We start from the raw sequence: 16,930 nt of genomic DNA on the forward strand, positions 1-16,930 counted from the left end.
AACAATTTGTGCGATTCAAGCCTGCTTGATATACGATGGATGTATGAGGGAAGGGGAAGATGTGAAATCACGAGGAGGAAGGCCTTGAGGGAGTTCCTCAGGGTAAAATAAGGCAAAGGAAAGAAACAGAGCTTGGAAGAGGCACCAAGAGGGTTGCGGTCCTGCTTATATTTCCGCAGTGCTTGGTGCATTGATTCATTTACTCATTTCGCAGGCAGCCATTAGATGCCAGCCACGTGTCAGCCCTGACCCCACCAACTCATATTCTAGGGGAGAAGACAGACACCTACTCAGAGTTCCAACAGGACTTGCTATAATGGGAGTGCACACAAGGAAGCACTATCAGTTAGGAACGTTTTCCTGTACAAATGACAGGAAGTACTGTTAACAGTGGCTTAGAGTTTGATATTTCTCACATAACCAGAAGTCTAGAAGTAGGCAGCTGCTGTGTGGGTTTACCACCTCAGTGACACAAGGGCTGGTATCTCTGTGATTATCCTGGGCTCTCCCTCAGGGTTTCAAGATGGCAACCATAGCTCTTTTGGGGGGGGGCGGGGGTAAAGAGATGCTAGTGGTGGTTAGCTTGTTCATCATTGGAAACTCTTTCTATAAGCCCCGAGGGAGACTTCTATTGACTTCTCATATAGACTGTGTCATATGCCCCCCCCCCGCCACCCCACCCACCTCATACTAGCTGCAAGGGGAACAGAGAAAATGAGAACGTAGCTTTTCTACATCTGTCTTCTAAGCCTTGCTCTCTACACTAAGAGCTGACAGATAAGACATCAACAGCTTCCTTACTTCTGGGTTTAGTGAATGGGCAGCACAAGACAGAAGAAGGGAAGGATGAGGTCTTACTTGGGATATCTATGCCCTTGACTTTGACCTTGTGGGGCTGCAGTAGGCAGGCTACATTTTGAAGCTACTGTCAGGCCGACCTTTCCTTGAGTGGTAATGGCCAGCTCCCTTATCTTTTCAGGTTTAGAGGTGCCCTGCTATTGCCAGTACCTCCCCCGATTCCCTCCCCAAGCATGTACTACAATATTCAGTTGGCTTTCGGGGAGCCTGGGTGGCTCAGTCGTTTGAGTGTCCGACTTTGGCTCAGGTCATGATCTCACGGTTTGTGAGTTTGAGCCCCGCGTCGAGCTCTGTGCTGACAGCTTAGAGCCTGGAGCTTGCTTCCGATTCTGTGTCTCCCTCTCTCTCTGCCCCTCCCCCACTCACAGTCTGTCTCTCTCTCTCCTTCAAAAGTAAATAAACATTAAAAAAATTTTTTCTTTAAAAATATTCAGTTGGCTCTTTTTATTGTCTCTTCTTTGTAAATAGTCCCTTTTCAAATTACCTAATTTGAATGTGCCATCTCTTACCTGTGTGCCCCCTGATATAATAGTAGGGGTTGGGAATGCTTCTTTAGCCAACCAGCATTATCTGTCAGAGGGACGTAATGCTCTGGATGGGCAGGTAGGGAAGGGCGAAAGGGTGCCAGAGAGAATTCACAGAGGAGCTGAGGTAAATTTCAGTGAACAGGTAGGATTTCATCAGGTAGAGGAGGGGTGGGAGATGGAATAGAGGATGTAGAACCTTCTAGCAAGAGTAATTGACATGTACAAAGAAACTATGGAAATGTGAGGGAGCATGGGGATAGTTGAGCAATAGTTGTGGACAGCACAGAGAGGACTCTGAAATGTGGAATGGAGGAGCATGTGTCACAGAAGCCAGCCGGCCAAGGTGTTGGGAGTTTTATCCTGGGGGAGATGGGGTGCTCTTAAATAATATGAAGGAGAATGCGGCTTAAACGGTGTTTTACCAAAAACATTTTGGTGGCACCATGGAGGATTATTAGAGTGGGTTGAGAAAACATCTGGGAGAGGCTTAGGAAGTTTCCACAAATTTTCTTCATGACATAATAAAATCCTGAATGAAGGAGAGCCGTCCCTCATGACCTTCCCCTCAAATTAAACCCTCCCCTCAGAACAGTTACTACACAGCCCTGTTATATTCTGCATCACAGAGTATTATGGTATTCTAATATTATATTATTATAATAGAGTACTATAGTTCACTACATTATTGACTTTTCCACTTATCTCTACAACTCCATGGGGACAGGGACCATGTCTCAAATTATCTTTGTATTCCCAGTGCATAGCATGGGGCCTGGCACACAATAAGCATCCAATAATTGTCTGTTGAATTGAATGTGGGAAGTGGGATTTTCATCTACTGGTACAGACCTACTTTACATGCAAAGTGGTTACCTGTGATGAGTCTAGTATGGCTTGATTCTCATATCCGACAGCTACTCTCTTTCTGATGGAAAGGCAGAAGGGAAAAAAAGGAGGGAGGGAGGGAGGGAAAAGGTAAGCACTATGGAAGGAAGGAGGCATGGGCAAAGTCTGCTTTTCTGAATGATGTGGATGAGAACAGAGAGGCAGTGATGGGGCACTGAACAAGCCAGTACATAGACCTTTACCGCACATGACACCAAAAAGTCTGAAGCCAAAAGGAACAGAAGCCAAATTCTCCTTTGTTTCGTGCAGTGGAAGGGGGAGAAATAGACTAGGTAACAACAATGTGTGTCTTGATTGTTTGCACAATGGCTAAGTTATTCTTGCACGGGCTCAGGATTGCTGCCCGGGAGAAGTCCTTTCCGAAACCACAAGGCTGCATCTGATTCAGAGCCATGCCCAGAGATCACCTGCAATCTGCAATAAGAGCTGCCCCCTTCAGTGATCTGGCGGGGGATGCAGGGCCCTCCTCTGGACCCATTACCTTGATGACGTTGAAAAGTAAAACTGGATAAGATGCATCCCTTGGCAAAAGTGGGTAGGGGAGGAAATAAAATAAGAAATCTTGGTGATTTGAAGATAGTTCTTGAGAATTATGAAAAATGTAGCCACAGATGAGAAAGAAACTCAAAATGTCAATAAAAATGTAACTAACTTGAGAATATACTAGAAAAAGTGTCAGAGAACAGGTAAGCCTATCTTTAAATCATGTCTTTAAGACCTGTAAAGTTGTGTTGGCCAGGATAGGGTCTTAAGACCTCAAAAGAAAATCTTTCAATAGTTTCAAGCATCTATTCTAAGCCAGGTGATTGCCATATATATCACCTCATTTAAAATCTTACAAAGCTCAGAAGTAGACGTTCCTTATCTTACAGATGAGGAAACTGAGGCTTAGGAAGCTTGAGTAACCTGCCCACTGTCTCACAGAATGTGATGGAACCTAGGATTTGACCTCAGTTTGTCTGATGTCAGTGACTGTGAACTTCAACCAAGATGCTGTTCTTGGGATACTTGTATCAGCTTTTCTGTATTTTCTCCCTTGACCCATATTCTGTTTTTCAGGATTGTTCCAGATGTTTGATTCTGTGAGGGGTTAATTCTCACTCCCAGTGAAGGTTTTGGTTGTGAAATTGCATACAGGGTCTTAATCCTTTCTTGCAGAAGAAGATGGAGATCATTATGGCTCTTGGGTTAACCTTTGAAGTAACACATGGATTTTCTTTCTCTCAGGCTTTCTGTGTAGGCTAGATGATTTACTGTGTATTTGTCCTAAGAAGTATATGTTTTAGAAATAGTGTGTGGCCATTGTCACTGGCTTCTGCTTGTATTCACCTTATTTTGCTCTTCACTGAAAGCAGGTGACTCATCTCGGACGCATTGTACTCTGAGTGTTAGCAGAAGCCCCAGTAGGTCGTGGTAAGTGCATCTGCTCCTTGCTCTTTATCAGGAGTGAACTTGGAGCCTTGAGAAGCCGACATGTGCTCATTAGCAGTCAGACAGGAGTTTCTTATTTCTTTGGGGTGCTGAAATGGGGAATTTTTTGCTGATGTTAATCTGGTGTGCACCATCTCAGGGAGGCGGCCGCCATGGCTGGCAGTGCTAAGCCCTTCCGTGTGTGACCAAAAGCTCCTTGGGAGAACAGCATCCCTGGCTAGGGAGGAAACAAATTCTTTCTTCTTTAATTTTTAAAAAAATTTTTAAAATGTTTATTTGTTTTTGAGAGAGAGAGCATGAGCAGGGGAGAGGCAGAGAGAGAGAGGGAGACACAGAATCTGAAGCAGACTCCAGGCTCCGAGCTGTTAACACAGAGCCCAATGCAGGGCTCGAACCCACTAACTGCGAGATCATGTCCTGAGCCAAAATTGGATGCTCAACCGACTGAGCCACCCAGGCACCCCAGGGAGGCAACAGTTTCTCTGTTTGACATGAGTAGCTCTTTCTCCCGGTGCTTTGGTCATGGGCAGTTTTACATCTCGTGGTGGAGGTAATGCCTTACATACCACGCTCCTTTGCCTGCCCTTTGGCAATGTGCTCTTTTGTCCTCAAGGGCCCTCTGCCATATTGTCTTCAGTCTGAGATCTGAGTTATAAGGTGGAATTCAGGTTGTCAGCAACTCTAAACCTAAGGCCTGGGGAATTTCTTTAGAAGGCTGGGAGTAGTCTTTGCGGTATTAATTTCATCAGGCGACCCATGCCTTGGTACTTGGTACATTATTTGGTTATGGGCTCATTTTCTTTCCTGTTATTTATCTACAACCCTGGATCTGGCATAGGGATAACTAGGGTGTAGCAAGTAGTGGGTACGTGTTTGCTGAATAAATGGCCCCACCGCACAAGCCATTCTCCTTCCCTTCTTTTGTTTCCTCACTTGTTGAAAACGGTTGCTGCCCACAGGTTGTGTCAGCAAGACTCTGGGGACAGATGTTTGCTGGGCGGTCGGGCACTGCAAAGGGGCAGCAAGTAGAATCGGCTGTATGCAGACTGGGACTGTACATGAGAACTGAGCAGCAGAGGAAACCAAGAGCCATGAAGGCTACATGCCCATCTTCTTTCATCTTCACACCCAAACTCCCAAGGCTTTCAGGAGGATCGTGGATTTCCCATAGTCTAGAAAATGGGGGGGGCACCCGGGTGGTTCAGTTGGTGGTGCATCTACCTTCGGCTCAGGTCATGATCTCGCGGTTCGTGGGTTCGAGCCCCGCATCGGGCTCTGTGCTGACAGCTCGGAGCCTGGAGCCTGCTTCCGATTCTGTCTCTCTCTCTCTCTCTCTGCCCCTCCCCTGCTCATACTCTCTCTCTCTCTCCTTCAAAAATAAACATTAAAAAAAAAAAAAAAGAAAATGGGGATTTAACCAATCCTGCTGAAACCTTAATAAGGTGATCCTGAAAGCTCAAGCAAATTCAGACAGCTGACATTTGGTTTGCAACTAATCTCAGAGAATGAAGCATTGTTTTGACTCCAAAGGCATTTCCCTTCTGCAAGCCCTAGGTTTGTGGTGTTGTTGTTGTTGTTATTGTTTTGTTTTCTTTTGGTTTGGTGGAGAGGAAAAGAAAGTCATACAAGTACTAAGATAGTGTACAACTTGCTGAACCCAAAAGAAACCAAACAGCCACATGGTGGCTTAAAGAATTGGAAAACGGAAGCTAAATACATAGAGGGACTACCCACTGGTGCAAGTTCGAGTTTAGGAAAACAGTGGCCCTAAGGGGGAAAACACTTCCCTAATTATTCTAAGCCTTTATGAGTGAACCACTATTCACATCAGGGGGACTGTTACTTCACCCTCATTCTCCTTTATTCCCTTGCTTCCTGGTCCTGGATTAAATTCGAATTGATAAAATGTCTTTGCTGGCCACATTACTGTAGTAAACAAGGAACTGTCTGCAGTCAGGATACACTCTTAGTCTTTTAGAAAAACAAGCAGGAAAGATGATGAAAACTGTTTGGAAACCAAAGGGGGAAAAGAAAGGAAGAAATAAAAGTAATAAGAATGTATTCCTGCAGGCCATCTGTGAACTAGAAGGGGAAAACCCCCAAAGACCCCCGGTTTTGATTCATACCTTCACAGAGGTTTCCTTAATGACTGCTCTTTTGTGTTGCCAAAGCAATGCTCATTTATCAGTCTGTGGTTTAATCCAAACCTAGCAGGGTAAAAATTCAAGGAGGGTGAAGGTTAAATGACAGACAGCCCGACTTTGAAACTCCAGAGTTGATAAATGTCTACAGAACTTGACTGAAAGGCTAAGAGGGAAAATTCTCTCTCTTCGGAGCTATGGGAAACAAAGTAGTGCTTGGCTGGGAGGGTGTGAATGGAGGGTGACTCTGATTCAGATGCCAGGAGCACCTTTTATTCTAACACTATGTTTAATTGCTGGGTAAGTCAGAGGGAAATTCTGAACTGTCTCTTCTATGTATCAGTGCTGATAAATTTGTGGCAGTAAGCGTATTATAGCTCAAAGCTAAGGGACTGGTCACGGAGATAGAGGTTTTAATAAAATAGTAAGTCGTCTCTAGCACTATTGCCTTGCCAGCCTCCTCCTTCTCACCTGGACCCTCTTTCTCTCTGACTCCCAGGATGCTGGATGGATCTTATCACTTCCTCCTCCTCCTTTCTCCAATGTGTTTAGTTTCTTCTCTCCATAGTGCCTTTCTCTACATACTATGATAACTGGCATGTAGTAGGTGCTCAAAAAACATTTGCACTTCTGTATTTGAAGCCATTCTTATCAAACTGGGTTGACTCTGGTATATGGTACATTGATGGCGGACACAGCCCTTCCCTGCCTGCAAAGCGTGGTGTAGTGGTTAAGAGCTCCATTCTGGAATCAAACTCAAAGTGTTCTCTAATACGTTACTTGACTCTCTTGGCTGTGTTTCCTCCATTTATAATAGTGCCTACCTCATGGGGTCATTATGAAGATTAACTGAGTTTCTATTTTTAAAAGTGCTTAGAAGAAAAAAAATGATTTTTCTGGGAGAAATGGCATGTGTGGATAAAGCTGTTCAGTGCGGCAAAAGAATCAAAATCTGTAAATTCCTTAAAAGGTAAAAGTTGTAAGTCTCTATAAAAAAGAGAAAAATGAAGGATTTGGCAGGAGTGACAACCCTCTTCTCAACCCTTTATGTCATCTTTTCTAGAATAAAGTCAATCTCAAAAAATACACTAAAACCATACTAAAAGCTAAGTAGCATTTCATATTCAAAGATTATGTCCAAAAAAGGATTTCTGCAGGGTCTAACACATCACCTATGCATGGTGACTGCTTTCTTAGCAAGGCATGTATAAGGCAGGTGACCTTCTGCTTGTAAATGAGTGAATGGTGGTAAAGATAAATCATGGGGAGGTATTTATGATCAGTTCCTTTTTAGAGTCACTACTGACATTTCATTTTTATCTGATTCATGGGTTGACTTCTGGTTTGGCTCATGTTATTCCAGTGGATTCTTTCATTTTTTCCCTCTCCTTATTAAAAAGTATCTTGCACGTCTATTAAGCGACTGACTTTGGCTCAGGTCATGATTTCGCCGTTTGTGAGTTCGAGCCCCGTGTCGGGGCTCTGTACTGGCAGCTCAGAGCCTGGAGCCTGCTTCAAGTTCTGTGTCTCCCTCTTTCTCTACCCTTCCCCTTCTCATGCTCTCGCTCTCTTTCTCAAAAATAAGTAAACATTAAAAAAAAAGTATCTTGCCCAAGGAAAAGACTAGATCTTGAATCAGGAAGATCTTGATACTTGTTTGGCATCCAAAGCATGGAAAACATGCTTTTTGTTGCTAACATGTTCCCCTTTTTATTGAGTTAGAAAATTGTTTGGGCCCATTACTACTTCATGTCCCACAGTGGAAACTTGAATGACAAATCCTTTGGGTGAGGACCACATGTGCCTAAGGGTGAGCAAGATGCTGTGGTAATAGTTGGTGGAGTGGTCACTGGGGAGAAAGAGTTGGTGGGTTGACTCTGGCATGTGTGTCTCTCCAGATTCTTAGGGCCAACACTCTGCCGTGGGTTGGGCCGCCTTCACAGCATTGTCCTGTCCCCCAAGAGAGGCTCTGCGGAAACTTATTGATTCTGAGCACTGATTTGTCCCAAGAGAGATCAAGGCATCCATCCCCACTTACTCCTTTCTCATGTCATCCTCAAAGACCAGAGTCCCCTGAGGACTTTATCTGTTCAGGGTGGGAAGCACCCTACTGAACACCGACAGGGAGGTAGCTATGCTCTGTGTCCTGTCACTCTGCCCTCAGTGTCTTCCCCAGCACAGACTTGCCAATTTCCAGGCAATTAAGGGCGTCCTTTGAAGATGTCCTATTTTCCTTCCACTGTGTCATGAGAGTCCATTCCTGTAAGTAATTTGTCAGGAACAAAATTTCCCAGGACGATTTTCCAATATTCTCTCTTCATTTCCTTCAGAAGCTTTATGTGGCTGTGCTGTATTCACTTCAGAGTTTTAGTATTTAGCTTCTTTAGAGACAGAAACAAATATTATGATAATGACAGCAGCCAATGAACAAATGGTAATAACAGCAGAGACCTAAATACAAAAATTAATTAACAAGAAACAGGCAACAGGCCCAGCTGTCTTGAGCAATTTTGAAGGCATAACTGGAAATGTGGAAGATGTTCAAAGGAAGACTTAAGTGGAGGAGAAAACATGTGCCATTAACATGTACCCTGCAGATGTGAGCTTTGCCAGCAGAATTCCCTCTTCTTACCGTAAAGCTGAGGTTGGTGTTACAAGATCACATCAATTATGTCAAATTAAAAAATGCCACGTGACCCGAGAGCTAGAGGAAGAAATTCCACTGGTAAAGGCACTGGGGATAATTTTATTAGCTTCTTCTCAGCATCATGTGATGCATTGTTCTGCTGTCCACTTGTGAGACTAAACCTATTTATGCTTTTGTGTAACACAAAAGCATAAATAGGTTATATTGAGACTTTTTTTTATTTGCAGAGAATCTCCCTTTGCCTTACAAATAAGAAATAACAAAGCATCTATAATTCAGCAGAAACCCTTTATAACTAGTATGACGACATCAATTGTCCAAACTGGGTCACTTTGGAGAATGAAAGAGGATGTTATTAATAATTATGCTGGGACAATAGACAGGAACCAAAACTGTCCCAGGCAAATCGGGACATATGATTGTCCAAATTATAAGCCTAGAGCACAGAGGCTAGATTTGTATCAGTCTTAAGATAACTAAAAGGTTATCAGATTTCTCTTTTATATCTTGCTGTATTTTGGGAGAGATGATTTATAAGGAGAGCCATTTTGACTGTATCTTGCTATATTTAGTTCCTTAATAATGAGTAGCTAATGGTATATTTCTCTCCATTATGAAAGTTTCCTTCATTCTTAATCATTTTTTTAACCCTCTGGTGTCTGCACATTTGATTTTACTTTCATGCAACAATTTGTCCTCCTAATGGAGATGACTGGGATATTAGAGTGATTTCCAACACGATTTTGGATGAAGTCTGAGAGTTTCGCTGCAACGGGCCCAGGGCTTGAACTTAGACCTTCTGGAATAATATTCTTAGTCTTCCAAGAATTATAGCTGCTGATTTCTGTAGAGGTGAAACCTATAGGGCTCTGTTCTGTCCGACCATCCGTGCAGTTGTTCACTGATGAATGGGGTCAGGAAATCTCTCTCTTGGGCTCCTCAGAGAAGTGCATTATGGTCACAAGGATTTGGCTTCTCTTTCACCTCGCTCTGAATGCCAAATCCAAACCATCAGCACACGACGACCTTCAGCAGTTCAGGAAAATATCACTTGGTTAGGCTGAGACCCAATCTGGGCAATTCATTTAATGAAGAAGTAGAAATCTTCCCTCGATGCTGAATGGGCTCAGTTTGACCTCTCTATCTTGAACTTTAGTCTCTTTCATTATTTTGAATGAAGAGAGTGTGGTTGACTGCACACAATTGCTGACCATCTTACAAATTGAGAGACATCTGGCCTCCGAAAAATCAGTAGGACTGCTCAGGATGACAGATAATTATCTGTTGGCTACTCGTGTCCCAGAGCAATTTGATAGTGCTGACTTTTTTGAACACCTGGAAATACTTCTCTTCTAAACTCCCACCTCAGCTAACCCTGAGCTCTGTGCTGTACCTTGGAGACTTCCCCAGCTTCATCTCCGAGGGCCACTTTTTCAAAGAAGCTGTCCTCTTGGCTAGGGGGAGGAAATTCTATGACTTTCTCTTTAGACTTCCTGACAGCCGAAAACAGTAAGGAAACATTCAAACTTAGACATAAATAATTCAGCACTGATTTTCCTTGAGTTTCATAACCAATATTAGCTTCCTTCACTTTCCTGTCATTACTCCCATGTCCTTTACTGGGAGGAATAACCTTCCCCTTGTACCTGCCGTGAATTTGGTCCAGTAGTATATTGGGACAGTGGCAAGGAGAAATTGATGATAACTTCACTGATACAACCTTTTGTGCCCCCCAAGATGCTTATAAGATTTCTCCTATTTTTAAACTCCATATCACAGAGTGTGATTTCTTTTCCTATTTTTACAAATTTTAATGTTTTATTATAGTGTGTTGTCGGGACCACTTTTACCCCCAGAGAGAAAGCATGGTTGTAATAAAGAGGGTCTGACACGCTTTTTATGAAAGCACTTCTCTGCTAGGGCTCGGCCTCAGCTCTTACATCTCTGCCAATTTCTTCTTTTGTGGCATTAATGACACAGGTAACCAAGTATATTCCCTCTCCCCTCTTGAATTGCCTTTTATAGTTAACTGATTAGTGAAATATAAATAATTATGAAAATGTGGGCATGGGAACGAAGAGGAAGAAAAGGATCTGCCTCCATTTCATCAACCTGCAATGAACTCCTTCCTTTTATAGATTATCTGTCAACTCAACAAATCATTTAAAAATTCTGCATGACTCAGTGAGAAAGATTATGAACTAATTCTTTTAAAGGAAGCTACACTTTTCTTGGAAGGGGAAACTAGTTCTAGGTTATCTTCTCTTTGATCGAAGTCAGAGCTGCCTAATTTTTCTTTGTCCTTTTCTTTTGCTTTCCCCCCTCTCTTTTTTCCCCTTTGTCTTTCTTTCCTTCTTGCTTCTCGCGATTCCTAATGGCCTGCTCTACGCCAGGAGTGCTAACTACAGAGCAGACCAGGATCAGGGGTGTGGAGAGGAGGGTGAGGAAGCCACAGATCCATGATTAATGGGCTATTAGGAGAATGAATGAAAACAACAAGGCATGTGCGGCAGATGTGACCAGAGGAGCCATGCCAGGTACCGATGGGGGCTAGATCAAGGAATGGATGGGAAAAGGAGGGTAAACTTTGCCTTGGACGGGGACAGTTTTCAACGAGAAGGTGACTTTGCAGCTGGATTTTGCTCCATGAGTAGAAGCTACCAAGGGTTAAGAGACAGAGTTTAGAAGAGGGAGATGTTACGTTCAACTGATACAGCAAGAGAAAGTGCTCCCGAGTTAGAAGGGCTTACATTTCAGAAGAGGTGATGTCATGTGCTGAGGGAATCCTGAGAGGAAGGAAGAACAGGGGCAAACGTGCAGAGCCTGGAGAGTACATGGACTGTCGTCAGGGGTGAGGGGGACACTAACAGTCATTATAAATTATTGCTAATGAAATCAGGAGAAGTTGCTATCATTATGCAGGTTTCAAATAAGAGGAAACAGAGACTTACGGCAGCCAAGTGATTCACCCAAAGTCATGTAGCTACTAAATGGCAGAGTCAGGACACAAATTTAGACCTGCCTGATGCCAAAGGTAGTCTTCCCTTCATATACCAGTACAGTGGAGGTGGGGACCTGGAAAAGGAAGGGCCGGCCTTGACAGATCGTTTATTGCATCAGGTGAGGGGCCTGTCCCAAGTCACAGTGGCACAGAGCCGCATGAACTCCCCATTTATAAAGAAACTCAGAGCTAGTGGAATATTCCCTTTGCAGCCTCATCTCTCTGGCTTGCGTGCTCTACCTCTAACTTTATTTGGCAGACTTGAAGCAAGGAGGCGAGGGAGGGTTTTCTGAGGCTATTTGGATGCTGTATTAGGGGATTGTGTCAGAGATGACTAAGTTATATTGGGATGAAAAATGACCTCCAAACAGCTGTTCTGTAAGACAAAAAAAAAAAGTATACACAAATCACTAGTGCCATGTGTCCAATGGGGTTGGAGGAGTGATTTCATACAGTTGTTATTCAAGGGCTCAGGTGGAAAGAGGTACCACTATTATCTTCTGATACTGAGTTTTCAACACCGTGTGTTAAGGTTTGCCTCAGCTGGGCAAGAGGGTGCTGGAGGGTTGAACGCTGGCAAGTACCTGCTCTGGTCTGGAAATGACATACGTTATTTCTGCTTACGCATTAAAAAAAAATTTTTTTTTAATTATTCATTTATTTGTTTTTGAGAAAGAGAGCACAAGCGGGAGAGGGGCAGAGAGAGAGAGAGGGAGACACAGAATCCGAAGCAGGCTCCAGGCTCTGAGCTGTCCGCACGGAGCCCAATCCGGGGCTCGAACCCACGAACTACCAGATCATGACCTGAGCCGAAGTCAGAGGCTAAACTGACTGAGCCACCCAGGCGCCCCATTTCTGCTTAACCTTGCTGTTTATGTCTAGTCAGATGGCTGCACTTAACTCTCAAGGGCAGAAGAATAATAATCCTCCATGTGGATACAAGAACAAGATACTGAAGTGTATGAGTCGTGTTTACCACAGGGGTGTAGACATGCCAACACATTTGTACCACCTTCAAGACTGAGGGATGATAAAACATCAATTCTCGATGGCCCAAGAATAATCCCTTTACCTTTTTCTAATTACGGGTCTTGCATTCTCTAATACAGTGGCCATTAGCCACATGAAGCTGTTTAAATACTTAAGTTCTACTAGCTACATTTCAAGTTTTCAATAGCTAGTAGTTCCCCTAATGGAAAGTGCAGATATATAGAACATTTCCATTATTACAGAAAATTCTATTGGATATTGCTGTCTAGACTAAGGATCAACCAAAATGTTCTCTAAGAGGGCAAATAGCAAATATTTTGGCTTTTGCAGGACATCCAGTCTCTATTGCAACTACTCAACTTTGCTCTTATAGTGTGAAAGCAGCCATAGACAGTATATAAGCAAATAAACATAATTGCATTCTAATAAAACTTTATGTACAAAAACAGGCAGCAGGCAAGATTTGGTCCATGGGCCATTTATTTTCTAACCTTGCCTCAACCGATTGCCTCTAAAGGGAGGGGCAGCGACTTTTACATGACCATCCACTGGGTGTGTTAAAAAAACAAAAAAACCCACCCAAACCCAAACATTAGAACTTCCATTTATATTTACATTAAAAATGAAATCCATTAATCTTGTATCATTTATCCAAACTGGCATTGGCTCCTTCTTTGTTGGCCTATTTGTTGGATGCTAACATGTCCTGTACATTTGACTGGAGTTTTGTGTTTTTTTTTTTTTTTTTAATTTATTTTGAGAGAGAGTGCGCGTGTGCACACGAGAGTGAGTGGGGGAGGGGCAGAGAGAGAGAGGGAGACAGGAATCCCAAACAGGCTCCATGCTCAGCAGGGAACCCTACACAGGGCTCCATGTCAAGAACTGTGAGATCATGACCTGAGCTGAAATCAAGAGTTGGATGCTTAACCAACTGAGTCACCTAGGTGCCTCTAGACAGGAGTTTTATACCTGGGGGCATATACTGTGCTGCTCACAGACATTTTTCTTAATACATTGTGAAGTAATGCAGCCTTCATCGTCTAGTTTTGTAATTTTATGAATGATATTACCTGATTTTAAATAAACTAAGTGTCACGAAACGAGCAAGTGGTTTATAAATATTTCCACAGAGGAATCACTGGGGATTAGGCTATTGTTTCTTGTCTCACACTACATCCCATGCGACAGGGTTGGGTGGCTGCAAACCGCATTTCTGCTTTGGCAGTTTGCTCCCCGTTAGATTCTGCCGGCCTGAAAAGGGGCAGGAGGAGGGAGCAAGAACTTGCTCCTTCCTATGTGTCAGCCGATTTTGCTACTGTCACCCCAGTGGGTTCCAGTAGTAATTGGCTCCAATTCCCAGCTTCTTTTCAAACTCTCCAACCACTGTCACCATGCCTCCCAGGTGTGGCCATGCCAGCGTGGCAGGGCCCCCTCCTCAGAGGTCTGTGTCCTACCCCAGGGGCCTGTCCTCCAAGTACCTGAGGAATCAGCCCTGCGCCCCCTCAGAGGTCTGGGTCCTAGGTCTGACAGCATCCCCTGCACTTCTAGGTCTGTTAACCCCACCTTCTTCCCTTTGATCCCTGGACCCAGCTGTGGAAGCTGCTTCCTGAAGTTATTATCTCTGTGACCACAGTGTTTCTTCTTCCCTTTTCAGTCTTTTAATACCTCTTGAGTCAATTCCCTTTTTTAAATTCTCTGCTAAAATAACCATGGTGGTTTATTTATTGCTTGGACCCTAACTTACAGAGATACCATGGATTAAACTTCATCATAGTGCAAACATATACTGTCGAGAAAATGGGCGTGTTGACAACATGCAGTAAAATGATGACATAGGTGAGTAATAAGCAAAAACAGGGATTGTTAAAAAATGGATTTGAGTCCCAAATGTCCATCGACTGACGAATAAAGAAGATGTGGTATATATGTATATATAATATATATTTATACATACAATGGAATATTGCTCGGTGATTAAAAAAAAAAAGAATGATATCTTGCCATTTGTAACAACGTGGATGGAACCAGAGTATATTATGCTAAGCGAAATAAGTCAGAGAAAGACAGATAGATGAATTTGCTAATATGTGAAATTTAAGAAACGAAACAGATGAACATAGGGGAAGGGAAGCAAAGATAAGATAAAAACAGAGAGGGAGGCAAACCATAAGAGACTCTTAAATACAGAGAACAAACTGAGGGTTGCTAGTGAGGTGTTGGGTGGGGGGGATGGGCTAAAGGGGTAAGGGGCATTAAGGAGGACACTTGTTTGGATGAGCACTGGGTGTTATGTGTAAGTGATGAATCACTAAATTCTATTCCTGAAATCATTATTACACTATATATTAAATAACTTGGATTTAAGTTAAAAAAAAATAAAAATTGGATTTTCATTCACTACTGTTAATGATGAATCTAACCACAAGTTTATATTGAGCTTTGAGATATGAACTAACGATAATAAGACAAAGCAATTAACACACAATTAAAAATAAAGCAATTGAGGGACACCTGGGTGGCTCAGTTGGTTAAGCGTCCAACTTCGGCTCCAGTCATAATCTCATGGTTTGTGAGTGCAAGCCCGGAATCAGTCTCTCTGCTGACAGCTCGGAGCCTGAAGCCTGCTTCAGATTCTGTGTCTCCCTCTCTTTGCCCCTTTCCCTCTCACACTCTGTCTCTGTCTCTTGAAAAATGAATAAACATTAAAAAAATTAAAAAAAAATAAAAATAAAGCAATCAAAACATGAAGAAAACCCTGTAGCGTTTTCAATAATATTTTATTTGAGCTATTCGGTCTTTTACTAAAATTTACTAAACTTCATTTTAAACATTTAGAAACATCATTTGAGTTTTAAAGAATAGCTTTCTGAATGTAGGTATTTTTCTTCTTGGTTCAATGCTGTACCCTCAGATCCGAGAAGAGCATGTAGCATGTAGTAGACACTCAATGTATGTGTTAAATTAATGAATAAATATTAATTAATAGTTTAAAACAAAGATGCCACAAATTGGGAAACACCTTATTCTTGTAGTTACAGTAAAAATGGCTAATGTTGTATATGGTAAACAATAAACTAATATGCCAGCCAAGGGGCGCCTGGGTGGCTCAGTTGGTTAAGCGTCCGACTTCAGCTCAGGTCACCATCTCACCGTCCGTGAGTTTGAGCCCCCGTCGGGCTCTGGGCTGATGGCCCAGAGCCTGGATCCTGCTTCTGATTCTGTGTCTCCCTCTCTCTCTCCCCCTCCCCCGTTCATGCTCTGTCTCTCTCTGTCTCAAAAATAAATAAACGTTAAAAAAAAAATTAATAATATGCCAGCCAATACTATTAGAACGCCCAGAGAAAACACTGGTCAGCATCTGAGGAAACAAGTATTAGGATAAATGTGGAACGTTTGCTATATGGCTGCCTCAGAGTAAAGATAGCTTTATCATGTCTCAGTTTACAGTATTTATTAGGTTCACTTTCAGTGTGAAAAAAACAAAACTACTTTGTGATCCATAAAAAAGAATACAGTCAATAAGATATTTTGTATAGATTGACTTCTTTAGAACAATTATTTTCTGGAAAACTCGTAAGTGTAGCTGTTTTGACTGGAATTGAAAAAGTAGAATTTTGGGGGTAAAATCCAGAGGAAGAACCACAAATGAAATTCATTCTCTGTAACATTGATGGGCAGAAACATTATAGAAGAAGTTGAAGATCAATATGACCAAAATGCTACATGATGTCATTGATGTGGTTTTTTCTTTCTTAAATAAGGGTTTTAAACATTGCATCTTCATGGTGTTTATAACGAGAGGGAAGGTGACCATGAAAATAATCACATGGAAGTTTATTTTTGATCCTGTGGAAAATTGCCTGAGAGAGAGGAGGTAAAGTAAAAGATGAATTATACTTTATTCTTTTACAAATGTGCAAGTGTTCCAAATTTGCTGACCTTTCATAGGATAACAAGTAGCTCTCTTTAGTACATTATTTAGAAGGTATTTTTAAAATACACCCTCTTAATCAGCCCTTTCAGCAGAAAGGTGATATTTTAATAGTGAATGAGAAAGTAAATGCTTTTCAAAAGATACTCATGTTATGGGAGAGTATCTTGAAAAATGGCATTTAGAAAGGTTATAATTGTTAATTGATTTTGTTCCTGAAAATGGTCTAAATAGTCTATTCGAATATTTAAAATTGGAACAAAAATTTTCTGACTCGGTGTATAGTATCACACATGTTCAAACAGTTTTTTAAAAATCCTTATTTATGAGAGAGAGAGAGAGAGAGAAAGAGAATATGAGTGGGGGAGGGGCAGAGAGAGAAGACAGAGGATCCAAAGCAGCTCTGTGTTGACAGCTGAGAGCTTGATGGTGGGCTCGAACTCACAAATGGTGAGATCATGACCTGAGCTGAAATCAGATGCTTAACCGACTGAGCCA

Source organism: Prionailurus bengalensis, chromosome D4 (assembly GCF_016509475.1).
Source record: "Prionailurus bengalensis isolate Pbe53 chromosome D4, Fcat_Pben_1.1_paternal_pri, whole genome shotgun sequence".
In the NCBI taxonomy this organism is placed as follows: domain Eukaryota; kingdom Metazoa; phylum Chordata; class Mammalia; order Carnivora; family Felidae; genus Prionailurus; species Prionailurus bengalensis.